Source organism: Panthera leo, chromosome A1 (assembly GCF_018350215.1).
Source record: "Panthera leo isolate Ple1 chromosome A1, P.leo_Ple1_pat1.1, whole genome shotgun sequence".
NCBI classification, from domain to species: Eukaryota; Metazoa; Chordata; class Mammalia; order Carnivora; family Felidae; genus Panthera; species Panthera leo.
The window spans coordinates 131,181,556-131,194,024 of NC_056679.1; positions in this window are offsets into that span (position 1 = coordinate 131,181,556).

Consider the following 12,469-nt stretch of genomic DNA (forward strand, 5'->3'; position numbering starts at 1 on the left):
GGGAGAGACAGAGCATGAACGGGGGAGGGGCAGAGAGAGAGGGAGACACAGAATCGGAAGCAGGCTCCAGGCTCTGAGCCATCAGCGCAGAGCCCGACGCGGGGCTCGAACTCACGAACCGCGAGATCGTGACCTGAGCCGAAGTCGGACGCTTAACCGACTGAGCCACCCAGGCGCCCCTCTCTGTCATATTTTTAATTTCTCCTCCTATATTGCATTCTGGTTAATTTCTTCATATCATCTTCTAGTCTATTAATTCTTTACTGTGTTTAATCTGCCGTTTAACCAATCCTTTAAGTCTTCAATTTCAACTATATATTTTGCTTTTAGAAGTTTTACTTTGTTTTTCAAATATACCAAGTTATTTTAATAGACATTTGTTTTTTGCTCAAGTTTATAATTACATAATTTCTGTTAAAATTTTAAGCATGTTCATTTCATATTCTGTCTTGGATTATTATAATATCTGTGCCCCTAATCCTCTTTTCTGCTAATTTTCACTCATCGTAGCTTGGTTGCTATTGTGTTTGGTGATTTTGTATCGTGAGTTTAAATTTGGTTAGTCTCTGTTTATGGGAATCCTGAAAAATTTTGGTTCAGTGGACCTTCTTCCAGGAAAATTTGTTTTTGACAGCATACTACTAACCTGTGTGGGGGCATCATCTATGGCTAGGTATTATCAGATCTGTCTTTATCCCTGTGTTGGATTCAAATCAGAGATACATGTTGTTTTCCCTGAAGCTCTCTGAGGATTCTAGCTTTATGTCATTCTCCATTCCAACTCCCAACCCTGCCATCTTTTATGTCTTAGGATTTGTTCTGGTTCACTGAAAAGACATTAAAACTTCAGGATTTATGTACCTGTGATCAGCAGATGTCTCCAAGGTGTCTGTAACTTCATTTCTGGATAATTACACCGGTGTTTTTTTTTTCCTATTGTTTTGAGGACACTCAAGATTGTCCTTAATTTCTTGAGAGCTCAGCTCTGCCTGTTAGTTTTTACTTGCCTATGATTCCTTGGTATTTTGCAGTGGGAGAAAGTTTAAAATATAGAATCTTCAAGATTTACCAGAAGCACAAGTTAGGAAAATGTCCACCTTACTAGGTTACATCAGGATTAAATAAGAAAATGCAACTGAAGAACTTTAGCAGAGCTCCTTATAAGTGTTTGAGAAATGTTAGTTTAAAAAAAAAACAAACTTAGTTTTTCAAAAAATATGGGGCTTTCTTCATCTTTTCCATTTATGCAAAATCTCTGTTCACCAAACATAAATATTCATCGGCATAAATATTAATATAGAATTTTATCTTACATTTTAAAAGACAGTTATATATATATCACTTTATGTAATGGAAAATACAGAGAAATTATTTAAAATTTTTTTTTTAAAGTTTATTTATTTTTGAGAGAGCGAGAGACAGAATGCAAGTGGGAGAGGAGCAGAGAGAGAGGGAGACACAGAATCCAAAGCAGGCTCCAGGTTCTGAGCTGTCAGCACAGAGCCGGATGCGGGGCTCAAACTCACCAACCCTGAGATCATGACCTGAGCCCAAGTCAAACGCCCAACCAACTTAGCCACCCAGATGCCCCAGAATATAGAGAAATTATATTAAAACTTATTATTTAAGCTGATAATCAATGACTTAAAAATTCTACAGAAAAGAGTTCTAAAATTAGTCAAAATTTGCTATTAATATTTTATTTTTATTTATTTTCTTTTTTTAAAAGTGAGCTCCAGGGCGCCTGGGTGGCTCAGTCAGTTGAGCCTCTGACTTTGGCTCAGGTCATGATCTCACGGTCCGTGGGTTCGAGCCCCGTGTTGGGCTCTGTGCTGACAGCTCTGAGCCTGGAGCCTGTTTCAGATTCTGTGTCTCCCTCTCTCTCTGACCCTCCCCCGTTCATGCTCTGTCTCTCTCTGTCTCAAAAATAAATAAACATTAAAAAAATAAAATTAAAAAAAAAGTGAGTTCCATGCCCAACATGGAGCTTGAACTCACACCCCTGAGATCAAGAGTCTCATGCTGTGCAGACTAAGCCAGTCAGGCGCCCCCTGTTAATGTTTTACTAAACCAATTTCTTACTTGAAATTGTCTGAGAACTAGTATTTTGAAATTCTGTTTAGAGCTCATCATTAGCAGTGTAGCCATTTTTATAGTGAATAATATCTGTCTTCTAAAATTATTTTATTCCTAATCTCCAATTACACCTTGAAAACTAAAATTAAGTAAATAGAATTGTCAAGTACGAGCTATGCCTTTCAGCAATTTTTACTGAAAATTGGAACGACAATTGGAAGCCATTCATCCCAGGTGCATCAGTTAATGAATCTAAAACTGAAATTTGCTTCCAGACTGACTATTTCTTGTTTTGGCTTCTTTTTGGATTTTGCAGATTGTCCAAATTGTTAGGGAAGCACAGCTGGGCTTATTAATACACAGAGGCATTCGATTTGAAGATGACTGTCATGTGTGGCCCTGGATCTCTTCCTCTGGACTGCAGAGCCAACTGCTCTGTCTTCAGTAGAAAGAAGTGGAATCAAATGCCAGTATTTGGGATTAAATATTCTGGCTTCCAGCTCATGACTTGCATAATGTAATAACAGTAATAGCCAGCATGATTGTTTCTTATATTCCTGACATTATGCCAGGCCCTTTCCATGTACTGTTTGATTTCATCTTCATAAGAGTGTAGGCCGTTCAATTTTTCAGATAGATAAATGGAGGCCAAGAAAGGCCTTGTGCTTGTTTCTTAAATGCTTGAGTATAATGAGGAAACCAAATTTGCGGCCCTAGAAAACGACTTCCTACACGCAACTACCTGTGGAGCAACTGTTGTTGCTCATTCATTCAAGGTCACTGAAAGGGCGGGCCTACGCCGGCAGACTCCATCTTGTTCTGTGTCCTTCACCTTGACCACACCTCCTCCCCTTGAGTAACCCCCCCCCTCACCTGCCTAACAGGACTCGGACCCTTCCCCAGGACCCTTCCCCAGCCAATCGGCTGAGGCCATAGCCATTACCTCACCAACTGCCCCTAGGCCCCAATAAAACGTTTGTCCTTTTGAAACTCGCTCTCTTTCCCTGGTATCTCACCGCTGCGTCGGTGCAGGTAGGGGATTGAGCTCAAGCTAGCTCGAATAAAGGCTCTTTGCTTTTGCATCGGACTCGGCTCCCTAGTGGTCTTTGGGGATCACGAATTCTGGGCATAACAGTCACCACCTCATGCTCAGCATTAATCAGGCAGAGAGAGAGGACAACATAGATCCTAGGTAGAAAGTTCAGTCCTCCTCAAAACATGTCCTCAGGGCTTCCTGGCTTATTCTTACCAATCATGTTTTTTAATGTTTTTCTAATGTTTATTCTTTTCTGAGGGACAGAGAGAGAGTGTGTGAGCAGGGGAGGGGCAGAGAGAGAAGGAAACACAGAATCTGAAGCAGGATCTAGGTTCCAAGCTGTCAGCACAGAGCCTGACACGGGGCTCGAACCCAAGAACCGTGAGATCATGAGGTGAGCCAAAGTCAGAGGCACAACCGATTGAGCCACCCAGGCACCCCATTACCAATCATGTTTTTAAAGAATAGCCTCTGATGCCCCTTGGAGGACCCTGAGACCCTAACTAGTATGGATTGTCTGCCTGTTAACTTCCTCAGCACCTCCTTCCTGACTTTCTGTCAGTTGGTATAAAATGGTAGGGGACTGCAAGCTCTTCCAGCCCAAACTTAATCAATTTGCAGAAAAGGAAACTGAAGGTCCTCATCGTTAAGTGATTTGCCCTAGATCACATAATGGATGCCTTATATTGGCCTGACTACATCAGTTAAAAGATACATACCATGACTATCCAAGTTTCAGGCTAACCTCCTGCCCAAATCCAGTTGAAAATACCCAAAGAATTTGAAACAGACCAAAGAAGCTTAAGTTTGTGTTCAATAATCTTTTCCTTCCTTCCTTCTTTCCTTTCTTCCTTCATTCATTTATACGAGCACTTATTTATGTCTACTGTGAGCCAGGCTGTAAGACTATAAAGATAGACATGTGCTAAGGACTATGAAGAAGACAGAGCCCCTGTATTAACTCGTTTAGTGAAGCATGCTCCCCGGCCCCACTAGAAAGCCTCATCAGGAGTGCAGAATATCCTGTCTCAGTCATTCTGCTGTGTTTATTGAGTACTTACTTTTTTTCCTGGGCTTTTGATTCATAGTGATAAACAAGGCACTTAAGGACCCTGTATTGAAACTAGTAGAGACAAACTATAAGCTGGTGAATAAATGCATACATACACACATACATACATACATAATTTCAGGTGCTGATAATGCTATGAGGAAGATAAAATTGAGCAATATGGTGGAGTGGCTGTGGGGGTGGGGGGGTGCATACTCTTGTAGGATTAGTGATGTGAGGCTTCCCTCAGAGGTGACATTTAAGTTGATATCCAAATAATGTAAAGAAGACAGCCATTCCAAGATCTCACGGATGGGATGTGACAGTAACATACTGATCATCTCTGCCTTTGGGCAGAGCCTGGGGCAGCGAAGCCCTTAAGCAGCAGCCTCTAGGACTCAGTAGTCGATAGCTTTCTCTCTTTACTCCCAAATTGTTGTGCAAATGTTCCCATTTTTCTGTGTGTCCCAAGATAGGCAAAGCATTGGGCAGCACTATCCTAGTTGAAGGGAAAATCCAAGAGGAAGGAAAGAAAATGAGATTTAGCCTAGTATGTTGGGTAACAGAAAAAGCAGAGACCACCAAAAGTGGAAAGTGAGAAGGAATGAGATCAGAGAACGGGCAGGAGCCAGATCGTGTCGTCTCTCGTAATTTTGGCATATATCGGTGAAAGGTAGATGGATATAAAGGTTCTATTTGTTTACTTCCACAAAGGAATAGATACATTACTATGTTAAAGCATATATTAAATAAATTAATTAAAAAATAGATTAACAAGAAATACTGAAAATAATACGCAGAAGAGAAGAAAATTTTATCTGGAGTCTGGTATGAGTTTCTGTAATTGAGCACTAACATTAATACTGAGTTTCCCAGTAGCCAAAATCTAAAATAAAATATCAGGGACCACATAATTTTCTTTGTCTAGTTAAAGGAAAGATGAAGTTACATTAGGAGATAAAGACTTGTCCTGGATTTGTAAGTTATACAAATAATTTAGTAAGTTATATATTCCTTGCCATTTTGCATAAGTTCAAAAGTAATGTCACTTCATGAAAGTTAAAGTTTTATCTTAGTGAAGGCCTTTCATCAGAAATGGATCTATATCTGTATCTATACTTCCATGAACATGGTTTTCTTATGATAATCTTGGGTCAATTGAATTTACTTGCCTCCTAGAAATCCCCATATGTCCATTCCTCCACATAATTTCTTGCAGCTCCTTCAACCTGGCATATACATCCCCATCTTTTCCACTAAAAACATGTATACCCCCAACACAAGGCCCAAGCCCAAGCCCTTAGTGACTACACAATAATTATCTAGTTTACTTAGAATTCCACCTAGGTAGCTTTTAAAATAGATAGGTATGTGGCAGCTGGGTGGCTCAATCAGTTGGACGTCTGACTCTTGACTTTACCTCAGGTCATGAGCTCAGAGTTCATGAGTTTGAGCCCTGCATCCCCGCTTGGGATTCTGGCTCCCTGTCTCTCTGCCTCTCCACACTTGCTCTCTACTTCTCTCTCCAAATACATAAAAATAAAGGTAAAAGAAAAAAAAGTTTAAAATAGACAGGTCCTACCCCAAACAGATTGAATCAGAATTTCTAGACAAGAGTGCCTGGGCACTGGTATTTTTCAAGCTTTCCAGTTGATTCTAGTGAGTAAGTTGGGTTAATTGCTGAGCTGGCTTAGAGCTTTCTCCTACTTATAGTGGCCTCTAAAAAGAATGCAGTCATTCACCTTTGGTGCTTGCTTCAGATGGGTTTCCTTCCTGACACAGGGGACAAAAATAACCAACCAACTACAACAGAATGTGCCATAACAAGAAAGTCTTTTTGGTCACCTCCGATGGAAAATAAATGAGTAATTACCTCTTTGACCTTGTATCTAATGAGGAAAAACTGCATAGCAAATCTGCTTTGGTTCTGGCTTCGGTCAAAAGCTGTACAGAAATAGACATTTCAGTGAGTCCTTTTCACCTTCTCAGCGAGGAAAGAGGAGAGAACATTTGAGAAACATGATAGAAGGGAACAAATTAAAGTGTCTCTCAAACCTGAGTGTGCATAAAATCACTTGAAGAGCTTGTTAAAATGCAGATTCCCAGTCCCCAACAATCAGTGATTCTGTTTGAGTAGTAGTTCTGGGGTAGGTCCCGAGGATCTGTACTTTTTTTTTTTTTTTTTTAATTTTTTTATTTATTTTTGGGACAGAGAGAGACAGAGCATGAACGGGGGAGGGACAGAGAAAGAGGGAGACACAGAATCGGAAACAGGCTCCAGGCTCTGAGCCATCAGCCCAGAGCCCGACGCGGGGCTCGAACTCACGGACCGTGAGATCGTGACCTGGCTGAAGTCGGCCGCTCAACCGACTGCGCCACCCAGGCGCCCCGGATCTGTACTTTTAACAAGCCCTCTGCGTTTCTGCTGCCGGTGGTTTAAAGGCCAATGGGAAATAGGAGTTTACAAAAAGCTGCCTTTTTGGTAATGCATATAAATGCTTCTTCCGAATTCTCAACATACCCAAGGGCTCTTCAACCACTTTTGAGAGGGAATAGAAAATGGAGAAAATCTAAGTTTGGAGGCAAATTTCAAGGACCACCACAGAGTCAAAGGACAGTAGGGAGAAAACAGCTCAGGCACAAGGGGAGACAGCTGGGGAGCTAAGGGCTCCGGCATCAGAAAGGCATTCAGGTGGGGAGGCCAGATCTGGGTTGGACTAGAGAAACTTCTCAACTAGAGCAGAATCTCTGTGGTGGGCAACAGACGGAATAATGTCCCAGCTGCTCTCCTGGAAGTCACATGTAATAATCCTGCACTTCTTAAATGCAAACGCCTCTAATCAAGCTGTGAAAAACATATCGACTTTGGTCTGCTATTGTTGGCCAAAGGATAATTTGGTCACATCCTGGGGCTTCCATTCTCACACTCCCGTTAGAAACAAACTGCTTCAAGTTTAGGAAATGTGAGCCTCAGGAAGTCTACTTAGAAACACACACTGGCCTCTCTGTGAGGCCGAGCAAGAGAGCAGTGAGCGACCAGAAGCCTAATTTCTATAGCAGAGCCATTAAATAGATTGTAGACTTCCAGCATCCATTCTCTCCATTGGAATCAGCAAAAATCAACAGAATACAAAGTGTAATAAGCCATAGCAGTGCTAAACACAGTACAGTTTGTCTTCTCATTCATTACCTCATTTGTTTATTCATCATTTATTCTTTCATTCCAAAAATACGTAAACCCCAGCATGGGTGTTAGCTTACTTCCCTCATAAGCAGTATCTAAGACAAAGAATGGGTTACAAGTAGTGGTTTTGGAGGTGACCCCAAGGAACAGAAGTGAGGATATGTAATGACAGGGAAGAGGAAAGAGGGAGAGCCAGTGGATGTAAGAACATATTGTAGAGACTATCACCATGGGCAGTGGGACCTCCGTTCTGCTGGAGCTCTGAGAAGCATCATTTTGCTTCCCGACGTTGTCTCCTGAGGGATGTCAGGATGAAGCAATTATCTGCAAAGGTTGTAGTCCTCCCGGTGAAAAGTTTAACTGTGATTGTTAAATCGTTAAGCTACTAAACTCCACACACCTGGAGGCAAAGGAAGCCCCACCCTCCGCCCCCTTCCGGGGTCCAAGGACAAAGAGGAATCTGGGCAGAGAACAAGGTGAGAGGCTGTCCACCTGTAACCCGACTAATGTGAGTATGCTCTTTCGTGAGTTACTGACTGAGACTGCATCAGATGGAACTGTCCCCAAAAGTAATCTTTATTTGCAGCAAATAAGGAGATCACGGGAATAACTTCCAAAGCCCTGGGCCCCTAATCGGTCATGAATGGGCTCTTTTTATTTAGGTTTAGGGTGAATATTCAGAAAGGGGAGCCTTGTCATCCCATGTAAAGGCAGAAGGTGGTTGTGCAGGAGTACTTAGAAAACAAGGCTATACACGCATTGTATGTTATGATAGTGAAGGGGTGCCCCTCTTAGAGATTGGAGACCAACTACCTTCCTTCCTTCCTTCCTCTTCTCTCTCAGGCTTGCTTCCTGGCAGTCACTTAGTATTAATGATTTGAAACATCTGTTCTCACCTCCAACTCTGCACAGATAAGTAACCAAAACAACCACAGGAATTATAGATTTGTTTGTTTCTAATGATGATAACAATAACTAACATCTAACTAACAGACAGTAAATATCATGTACCGAACACTGTTCTGAGGGTTTTATACATATTAATTACTTTTCTACTTTCAACACCTTTATGATGTTATTTTTTCCCATTTTAAAGAGGGGAAAAGTGAAGCACTAAGTTATGTCACTTACCAGATCACACATCTAATAAGCAGTGGAACAGGGACCAGAGATACAAAAGGTCTGGCTCCAGAGGCTGTGGTCTTGGTCACTGGGTCCTGCTCAGGATTTCTCAGCTTTCCATCTATGGTCAATCCCCCTTGTCAATGTACCTCTGACACTCTAGAAGGTACACATACCTCATTGCAACGTCTGCATTCAAAACACCCCTTCATTTTCTTTGTTTTCCTAGGGCTAAATCCTCTTCCCTTGACACTTTCTCACAGGAAGAAATTTCCATCCATCTGATTAATTTATTTTCAAGAACCAAGTCATGATTATACTTGTAGCGGTCCATGTAGCAATTTCCTGCATCTATTCACCTAATCACTACCCCTTGATCCAAGCAACTTGTTAATTTTCCGTTGTGGTCTATATTTTACCAACCTCCGATAATGCTTTTCTCCCAAGGCAGTAACCTTCCAGACTTCAGCAGTATTTTGAACACAGCATAATCACCAAGTCATGGTCTTTAATTGAACTGAAATGGCTAGACATCAGGCATTATTTCATTTCTCTTTTGCTATCATTTGGTTGTTACAGCTAGCTTGTCACAGCTAGGGACAGTGTCAAATTGCTCTCAAATTTTCAGCTTTACCTTTACAGATAACCACTCTACCTCCTTGCTCTCTTTGCCTCAGACATTTTCATTTTGTGCATACCTAAGAGAGTTATTAAAGACTTTCCAACATTTGGAAAAGTTTAGTGCTGACTGGAATTTAATTCCGTTTGAAGAAAAATCAGTCGACAGGGATGACAAAGGTGCATTGTATTTCAGATCTCTGTCTATGGAGGTTTCAGAAAAAAAAAAAAAGATTCTTTTCCTCTTGATAATAGCAATAATCATGAACATTCACTGCTGCTTACTATATGCCAGACACTGCCAAATGCTTTTCATGCATTACTTCATTTTTTAAAGATGAGGAGGGGCGCCTGGGTGGTTCAGTCGGTTAAGCGGCCAACTTCAGCTCAGGTCATGATCTCGCAGTCCGTGAGTTCGAGCCCCATGTTGGGCTCTGTGCTGACCGCTCAGAGCCTGGAGCCTGTTTCAGATTCTGTGTCTCCCTCTCTCTCTGACCCTCCCCTATTCATGCTCTGTCTCTCTCTGTCTCAAAAATAAATAAACGTTAAAACAAATTTTTTTAAATAAATAAATAAAGATGAGGAAACTGAGGCTCAGAGATGTCAAGTACCTTGTTTACCATCACACAGCTGTAGTCATTCCAGAGTCTATGCCTTAATCAGACTTGAAGATTCTGATCTTCTTTGTCCATTACTTGGGCAATTAATACTTGGGCAGTTATATACTTCAGTATGTAACGAATATGAGAAAATATCTTGAAAAACGAAAGATTACCATGTTCACAAGTGATCTTAGCTTTGGAATTTCACAATTGAACTGCATAGATATTCTGTTCCTTGTCAGCTAGTGGACTCACTACATCTGTTCTCTGAATGTTACCAGCAGAGGTATTGACATCTACTACCCTTTTTTTTTTTATTCATTGTTGTTTAAATGTTTATTTTTGAGAGAGAAAGAGAGAGAACATAGGTGGGGGAAGGACAGAGAAAGAGAGAGGGAAACACAGAATCCGAAGTAGCCTCCAGGCTCTGTTAGCACAGAGTCCAACTCAGGGCCTGAACTCATGACATGGGACTCTAAGTTATGAACTGTGAGATCATGACCTCAGCAAAAGTCAGACACCTAACCAACTGAGCCACCCAAACTCCCCAGAATTCTACTACCCTTTAGCATCAGGCTACAAGTGATAGATGACTAGTACTAACACTAGAGTTAAAGTTAATTAATTTTTATCAGTTCCCCTAACAAGAAGATTATAGGTAGAATGGGCTCCATGTATAGGACCTAAAGGGTTAGGATTCACTTTGTTACTTTTTGTTCCTTTTGGGTTCTCTATTAGCTTTTTCCTCAGGATTGCATCCTGTAGAAACTAGGGCAAATACTTCTTCCTCTTCCCTCCTCCTCCTCCTCCTCCTCCTCCTCCTCCTCCTCCTCCTCCTCCTCTTCCTCCTCCTTCTTCTTTTTCTTTTTTTCTTTTTTTTGGATCCAGCAGCAAAAGAAAGAAAAACAAAGCTAAACAAAACACTTACTCAAGTATGACTGACTGTTTTTTCCTTTAGCCCACTGGGCCAGCCTCAGTCATGTGCCCGCCCTGGGGAAGAAAAAAAAAGCGCATGATCCCAATCAGTCCATAAAAAAACCAAAACAAGCAATAAAACCTTCCTGATAAAATCTAACATTCATTTGTTATAAAACAGTATATTCAGACTTTAATCATAAAAAGCCCTTCCTTTGCTTGACAAAATGAGTCTATCCATAATTTATAGCAGGAAATAATAACCATTCTACTGGTAAAACTTCAGGAGCATTCTCAATAAAGTTAATGTTACACTAAAGGTCCCAAGCCATATAATAAAAGAAGAAAAAGAAATAGGAGTCACAATAAGTGAAAAGTTAAAAGCAAATGTAACATTACCTTTAGGAAATATTATGTACACAGAAAGCAAAAGAATGTCTATAAATGATTAGTGCTAATAAGAGAATTCTAAATAAGTTATGGATTTCCACTTAACACATAAAAAATAAGAGCTTTCATATATACCTACAATAAAGAGATATAATGGAAAATATTCATAGTAGCAATAAATATATAATGCACTTAGGAATAATTTTAACAAATGAGATGAAAAAACATACTCAGCTCATTATGGACGAACATGAAACATCTAAATGATCTAAATGAATGATGATATAGGCAAATACGTGATGCCAGATGGAAAGTCATAATGTCCAAGATATGCATGTTATGCAAATTAAGTTATAAATTCAATGCCATATCAATTTTAAAAATCTCAACAAACCTAAACATGAACTTAACTGACCCTGAAATTTACATAAAACAAAAGTCATTATGAAAGTGAAAACTTTTTAACTTTAGGGAGAGAATATATTTGTCATATATATATGACATATATATATATATATATATATGACAAATATATTTGACATATATATATGTATATGTATGTGATATATATGACAAAGGGTTAGTACGCTAAACATGAAAAAAAAAATCCTCTAAGTCAGTCTAAGAAAAAAAAAATTAAAACAACCTCTTTAACCACTGGAAAATAGACAAAAGATATGAACACATAACGCACAGATTAGGAACCCTAAATGACTGACATATGATGAGATTCCCAGCTTCCTTAATGATCAAAGAAATGCAAAATTAAAACAATAATGAGCCACCATGTCAAATCCATCACACTGGCAAAAACGTTGACACGCCAAACATAGGCAAGTTCCTAGGGAAACAGGGACTCATAAATCATAGATGGTGAGTATACATTTGCATAGCTGCTTAGAAGAGCAATTATGTCTTTGAACTGTTTTGAAAAGCAACAATATGTGGCAAACATACCAAGTCTGCTTTTAGATATATTGCAGAGAAACTCTTACACGTGTACTTCCAGAGGTAAGTATCACATTGCTAACTGCAACATTGATTGTAATTAAAAGAGATAAACGAAATGGGGTACATTATGATACTTGTATAGCAGTTAAAATGAAATGAGATTTAAATACAATCACTGAAGGTCAGATCCCAAACAAATATTTCGTGAAAAGATATAGCTAGCATGGTATAATTTGTGAAATTTTCAATACCAACATACCCCAAATACATATTATTATGGATAAACATATGTAATAAACACGGACTTGAAGAATACATACAAAATTCAGGACAATCGTTTTAGGAGAAGAGAGAGCAATGGGACTTCTTGTATTAAGATTATACCTAAAGCAAAAATAACAAAAGTTTAATATTTATTAGTCTTGGTGATTGAATCATGGCTATGCATTAAGCCATCCTCTGTATGTTTCTGTATCTTTAAATCTGTTTCAACATGTTTTAAAAGTGCTAAATATTTTTAATGT